Source organism: Pteropus alecto, unplaced genomic scaffold (assembly GCF_000325575.1).
Source record: "Pteropus alecto unplaced genomic scaffold, ASM32557v1 scaffold45, whole genome shotgun sequence".
Taxonomy (NCBI): Eukaryota; Metazoa; Chordata; class Mammalia; order Chiroptera; family Pteropodidae; genus Pteropus; species Pteropus alecto.
Genome location: NW_006442491.1, coordinates 28296358 through 28303761, shown reverse-complemented (window position 1 = coordinate 28303761; position 7404 = coordinate 28296358). Strand labels below are relative to the sequence as shown.

General features: G+C 47.9%; 1 pseudogene; it reads left to right on the top strand.

The window, feature by feature from the left end:
• Window positions 1-2271: 2271 nt before the first annotated feature.
• On the top strand, window positions 2272-2390 carry LOC112471054 (annotated as a pseudogene).
• Window positions 2391-7404: the final 5014 nt, after the last annotated feature.

The following is a 7404-nucleotide window of genomic DNA, read 5'->3' as shown; positions in this document are numbered from 1 at the left end:
GCCTCTTCTGGATCTAGAATACCTGTGAAGTTGGAAAGAGCGCTAAATTCTGAGCCGTGGATTCCAGACTCTTCCCTGACACCGATTCACTTGTGATCTTAGAGAGTCAGGCAACCTCTCTGGGCTTCAGTTTCCTCATCTGTAAAATGAGGTGGGAGTCCCGTCGCACTGGACCCATGCACCAGAGACCTAGGGAGAGCCCGAAGGATGCGTGACAGCACAGATTGGGGTGGGCTTGGCCAGGTTGGGGTAGCTGACTTGGGTGATGGGAAACAGGGGCTGTTGGTTCATTGGACAGAAGGGATCTTGCAAATCCTCTCCTGCTTGAATTTGGAATAACAGGACAGCTCAGCACTTCCCAAAGCCTTTTGGGGGTGGCAGACTGGAATTGTTTGGCCCAAGGCTTTTGAAGGATATGAGAGAGTCAGTATGCATATCCAAGTCAGTCTTGGGTATTCGAAAGAGCACAGGACCTGTCGTCAGAGGAACCCTGCCTCCACCGCTTATTTGTCCTGTGCCCTCTGTTTCCCCAATTTTCTCATCTATGAAACGGGTAGAATCTCACTAAGATGCTTCCTTCTATTGTAAGACAAACTAGCATTTTGTGTCCCACTAAAAAAAAAACAAACAAACATAGACCAATTCAATTATAATGCAATGCTTTCCTAGCACTTGGAATTGTTATTGTGTATTTATTAAAGAGTTCTAAGACTTACTTACACATTGTTTTTAAAGTCACACACACACACATCATTCTTGTGCATAAATATCAAGGAAAATGTAAGTGAAATAAATTAGTTAAGGAACTCCTATAAGTTCTTCATGGTCAACATCCAGCTCATCTAGTTCACTTTTCCACCCAGAATCTCCCTTGTCCATATTTTTTCTCTCACTGTAGTCCTCCATACCATTAAAAGCTTTGATCACGCACATTTCTTGAGAGAATGTCTCACTATTGTGCCCGGAATTTTCTTTGAACCCGCTTACTCCTATCCTGCGGGTTTGACCCTGCCTGGTGCTTTCTCCCTCTTATCAGAAGGTGTCAGCAGGTTTTCAGGAAGCAACCAAGACTCATGTGCCTCCCGCAAATGATCTTTAAGTCGTTTATGATGAAATACACAGAGGGCGTAGCTGTCCAGTCAGGCCACCGGAAATAACGACCACCACCAGATCTAATCGACAGCAATTGCGAGATGCCATTGCTTTAAAGACACATCCTGACTTCAGAGACGTCATAACGTGAAAAAAAAGTGCATCGTAGAATTTTTACAATATCACAATTACTGCTGCCTCCAGGGGTTTATGCGAGGATGAAATAAATCTGTGAGGGGCCCTGACCACAGGCCCCAAAGTGCCCGGCTCAGCAGTGACCACCCCTTGGCTTTGCTCAACAGTCCCCTGACTCTTGTGGCCCAGGGCATCACCCTCATGGGGTCACTCAGGTTTATGGTGACAATCGCTGCCCCCGCCAGACAAGATCTCAAAGCCATAAAGGCTTTTACAGTTTCACTCTCCCCTGAGATAAGACTGGGGAGCCCTTCCCAAGGCCAGGGAGCAATTTCAGAACTGTAGGGGGAGGGACAGGGCGGTGCACAAGAAGGGAAATGGAACAAGTTTTATGGCCCCAAGTTCTCTCACAAGACCACGTTCTCATATCATCAGCTTGAACCTGCAGGTGAGACCTCAGCACCTGGACCACAGTGATATTTGTTTGCTCGTTCATTCATTCGTTCGTTCGTTCGTTTGTTCATTCATCCGTTCATTTGTTTGTTCGTTCATTTGTTTAGTCGTTCATTTAACTAACAGGGACTGGAGTACAGGGCTAGTATGGATGATCTCACTCTGCTACTATTATGGTCTGTGTGGACCCCGGGCAACTCATTTCCTCTCATCTATAAAACAACTCACCTCACAGCCTCACTGAGGTTGGCTACACAAGACCAGTGTGCCAGCACACTTAGCACCCAGTAGGACCGCACCTGACACTGTTCAAATCCCTTCCCTCACCGTCAACATTCATCTTACCTGTGCTTTGCTCCTCTTTCTCTTTCCAGCCCGGATGGTGGAGTGGCCTGGAGTCAAGTCCTTCCCTACATCTCTCTCCTGGCTACAGTTTCTCTCTAAATGAGCTCACACAACTATTTAGCTTTTTTTTTTCTTTTCATATATTTTTATTAAGGTAAAATTTCCGTACATCAAAACTCATTATTTGTAGTGTATGGTTCTGCAAGCCTTGGCAAATGTATATGTTCAATTAAAACATCATTACCGGCCTACAGCCATGCCACCCTGAACAAGCCCGATCCAGTCTGATCTCAGAAGCTAAGCAGGGTCGGGCCTGGTTAGTACTTGGATGGGAGACCACCTAGGAAGATCAGGTGCTGTAGACATAAAAAAAAAAATAAGAGATTGTAAGCTGACAAGGTCTTTGCAATCTGTGAGGTCAACCAAGGGTTGTCTCGCCTAAAAAAAAATAAGAAAAAATAAAAATAAAATAAGTAAAATAAAATACCACTGCCATCAAGATACAGAGAATGTCCATCACCCTCCAGGCTCTTCCCCTCTGCCCCTTCTTGTTCAAACCCCTCACCCCAGCTCTAGCCCCTGGCAACCACGGCATCTGTCTCTAGACTTGTGCCTTTTCCAGAATATCATGTAGATGGAATCTTATCATAGTCAGCCTTTGGGGTCTGACTCCTCACACTCTGAATGATGCGTCTGAGACCCAGGGGCTTGTATCAGCAGTTCGTGCCATTTTCTTGCTGAGTGGTATTCCCACGTGGCTTTTCAATCGCAAGCTTAAGGCTTGACTTTACCTCTCCTTCTCCTTGAGCTCTGGGCTTATGAACGATGCTTTCTTGGATCTTTAATTGGCATCTCAAATAAAGCATCCCAACGGAACTCTGCTTTCTACGCCAAAGCCACAGCGCCTCCAAGCTTCCGCGTTGCAGGAACCGTTGCCGCCAGCTCCACAGCTGCTTCTCTTTTTTCCTTCACACATCCAACCCAGGGCTACCTTCCCAAACATCCCAATCTGGCCTCCCCTCTCCCCCACCACCTACGTTCGTCTTCAATGCTGGATAACAATTTACCCCGAGTTTAGTAGTTTAAAACAACACGCATCTGTTATCGCATAGTGTCCGGTCACACGGGCGTGGCGTGACAGTGTTCTCTGCTCAGGGTCTTACACAGCTGAAATCAAAGTATTGGATGGGCTACGTCTCTACCTGAAGGCTCTGGGGAAGGATTCACTTCCTAGCTCATCGAGGCTGTCACCTGAATTCAGTTTCTCATGGTCGTAGGATTGAGGTCACCATTTCCTAGCTGGCCGTCAGCGGGGGTTCACTCTCAGCTTCTAGAGACGGCCAGCATTCCTTGCAATGTGGCCCCCTCCATCTTCGAAGCCAGGCACAGAGAATTTCCTTCATGCCGACTCCCTCTCACACTTCTAATTTCATTTGCCAGAAAGAGCCCAGCCCCCTCTAGGGGTTCACCTGATTAGGACAGGCTCCCCAAGGGAAATCTCCCTATCACCAAGTCAACTGGTCAGGGACCTCCATAACATCTGCAGAACCCCTTCACAGCAGCACTCAGATTAGTGTCTGATTAAATAACTGGAAGAAGGTGCATATAGACCAGGGGCGGGAGTCTCGGGGGTCACCTTAGAATTCTCTTTTGTTCCTTCACACATCCAACCCATAAGCGAGTTCTTGGCGGGGCTCCTGGCTACCACACCACTCTAGTCCAAGCTGCCATTATCTGTCCCCTGGACCACCTCACAGATCACCTCTGGGCTTCTCTGGTTCTACTCGTGTTCCCTATAGCCCATTCTCTACACAGCGGAGAGTAACCATTTAAGAACACGGATCAGATCTCATCACCTCCCTATTTAAAAACTTTTAAGAGCTTTCTATTGCACTTAAAATAAAACCCAAGATCTTCCTCATGGCCTAGAAGGCCCCACCTGCTCCTGCCCCCGCCTACCTCTCAGACTTCGTCTTTCGATCCGCTCCAGCCACACTGACCTTTTTGTTCACCTTTCAAGATGCTCAGCTTGTTCCCACCGTGGGGGCCTTTACGCTTGCAGTTCCTTCCACCTGGCACGCCTTTCCCCCAGGGCTGTGTAGCTGGCCCCTTCTCATCTTCCAGCTCTCAAGCCAGATTCACCTCCTCAGGGAGGCCCCCCAGACTCCTCAGTCTGATGAGACCCTATCCCCCGACCTTTCAAATTATCCTATTTCGTTATTTTTATTTCACATTCACACTTTCACCACGACTTGTTTTACTTTTAAAGAACTTGACTGTTTGACAGTCTGACAGCACTGGACTATTTGAAATTACCTTTATTTATTTATTCACTCAAACACTATCTACTTGCTCCCTCTAGAAGATAAAATCAGAGACTTTATTTGTCTTGCTCACTTGTGTACCCTGGTGCCTAGAAAGGTGCACAGCACAGAGTAGGCACCCACTAAATATTTGCTGAGCAAGTGAATGAACGAATGAATGTGTATGACTCTTGAATCGGTTCCCTCCTCTGCATCTCTACTGCCACCATTTTGGTGCAGACCTCGCCATCTCTCACTGGCCCAGTGCACGGGTGTCCTCACTGGTCTCATTGCTTACAGTCACAGCCCCTCCAATCTCTCCTCCACAAAGCTGCCAGGACGATCCTTTAAAAATACAGATCTGGCTATAGCCTTTCTCCGATCTAAAATTGCCAGTGGTTTCTTATTTCTCCAAAAGAAATTCCAGTGGCCCGGTGTCTGAGTTCCTCACCACCTGGCCCAGACCAGCTGTCGTAGCATCCATCCAGGTGTGAGATAAGGACTTCAGTGGCATGCTGAGTGATTTTAGAGATGCACAGTGATGGCACTAAGTGATACTGTCCCCAAAGCCTATCTCTTTACAGGTCTTACTTCCTTCTGAAAACTTGAAAGAGAAAGTTTCCATCGGATAGCGTATGTCTTTAACATCTCTCTAAATACTTGTCAATTTCCAGTTTGAAGAAGAAAAAGCAGAGCTTTCCTGGGCGATCCTCTCTGGCTGCACCTTGAGAATATTGTTTTCTTTTCACTCTAATTTTTCAACCATCTCCTGTTTATAGAAAGTGACACTGGTTTCCCATTTATGTCAGTGATCAGTATAAAGAGAATGACTATGAATCGATTTAAAGGAAAATATTAAGTAGCGGAAGGTGCAGTGGTCCGCGGGTATGCAGAGGGTCAGGATGGCACGTGCAATGACTGAAGGTTGGGAAGTGATGGGCTCCGGCCTCCCTCCCACCCGCAGGCTGTGCATCCTGCTGCCTGCCCCTGCCCATTCTCTCCCCTCAGCCTCAAATGCACTTGCGTCTTTTCTCTACCTTACTATTGCCCCTGAATCCCTCTCCTGCGTGTGCCCATCACTCCCTTGCCCAGACTGCAGTAGTCTCATTCTCTCTCTCAAACTGTCATCTCTCTAGCTGTCACTCACAAGCCTTTGACTCTTAATATTCAACTACTTGTTATTTCTCCCCATACAAGTGAAAATAGTAAGCACCCACAGGGAGGTGCTTTGTGGTACTGACACTGCGCAACACCCAGATGCTTTGGCACAGGGCTTTGCCCACCGACATTTGTCAAATGACGAACTACCCACAGTTCACACTACTTCTGTGCTCACCACGCAGTGACCGAGTCATCAGTGCCCTCCTCCATTCCATCATGGTGGCCCCTGGAGCTGGACAGCAGGCATGTGAATCTCAGCTGTCACACTGGCTGTGGACCTTGGTCAAGTTCCCTTCCTCCTCCTGAGCCTTGGTTTCCTCATTTGTACAGCAGAACAAGAAGAGCTGACTCATGGAGTTGTTGTGGGGATTAAATTATGTCTACCAACGTTGGACAAAGTGGAAGAGCTCAATAAATGTCCTTGACATCAAGATTTGGTTTTCAGCTCCACCAGCATCAAGTAGAATCATGGGATCCTGTGATTCAGGTCTCTTCGATCATGGCTTGGAATTTACATATGACACACCGATTCGAGAAATGTAAATTAAAGGTGATCTGGGTTCCACAAAAGAGGAAATAGGGCAATGCCACTGATTTGGGATGACAGGTCATTCACGCTGCATAGAACTTCCTTTGGATCCTCACTACAGCCTATCACCCATAGTCCCTTTCACTTCTCATCCCCACTCTTTGAGTAATGGGGCTCCATTTGTAATAATGGGATAAAAAGCTACTAGCATTATGGCTGGGGAAGCAACCTTTGTAGGGGTTGCTCAGTGAGGCCACATGGGTTGGTAGAAGAAGCACAGGTGTGTGCCTTGGACAATTTCCTTCCCCTCTCCGAACCCCGGTTTCATTACGTCTAAAATGAGGATAATGGCATTTGCTGTTTATCTCTCAAGCTGATGTTGTTTTGCAGCTGAAATGGAAATCAAGCTCTGGCCTCCACCCACGCTGAGATCTGAGATTAAAGGGCAAAGGGCTGATGAAGTGGAGGAGCCAAGGCCAGAGGAATTTATGGCAGCTCAGGGTTTATGGTTTTGATAGGGATTTATTAAGCATACTCTAGGACTGCGATAGCCTCCTTGGCGCCCACCCCCCATGTCCATGCTGGCAGAGGCATGGACAAGGCTTCTGTTGCTACATTATAGAAAACATTTCCTGGTGCTCGTCAGTGGAGGGAAGGGACAGGGGAAGGTGGGAGTGGCCCCAGTATCAGGCAAGCAGTGCTCCTGAGGCCGGAGACCTCAATGGTTAGCCTCTCACTGGAAAGGGGTTGGCTGAAGAGTTCACATTCACTGAGTCCCCAGTGGCAGCCACTTTGGGCACCTCATATACACAATTAGTATCATCTCTTACAGTTACTATCATCTCAGTCAGTTTAATCTTGACATCACCCCTGTAAGGAGGGATCGGTCCCATTTTACAGATGCAGCTCGGAGAGGTGGGGTGACCTGACCAAGGTTACGCTGATCTTGGAGATGTGTGACTCCCAGACTAGAACTGTTGTCCTTTCCCTTGGGGAAGAGCTGAAAGGGTCACCCTGCTCTACCCTCATCCTTGAGTGACACCCCACCAAGGGTCACCCTGCTCTACCCTCGTCCTTGAGTGACACCCCACCAAGGCATCCCACAGTCCAGGCATCGCAAACCCCCCTCTACCCATCGCTGAACGCCCGTGGTGTGCTGGTCAATGTTTAACAACAGGCTCTCCAGCGGGAAGCCTTGATCCGTAGTGTTTGCCAGTTCTTCTGGTGTACATGCCCCCACTCCCTGTATCCATGTGGCCTTGTGACCTTAGGAAGAGAAGTGAACAGCTGGCTGCCACGAGCCAGCTCCAGCACACCCCCGAGCGCATGTGAGGCTGTGGCCTGTGGTGGCTCGTTTTTCTCAAATGCATCCCTTGCTTTTATTCT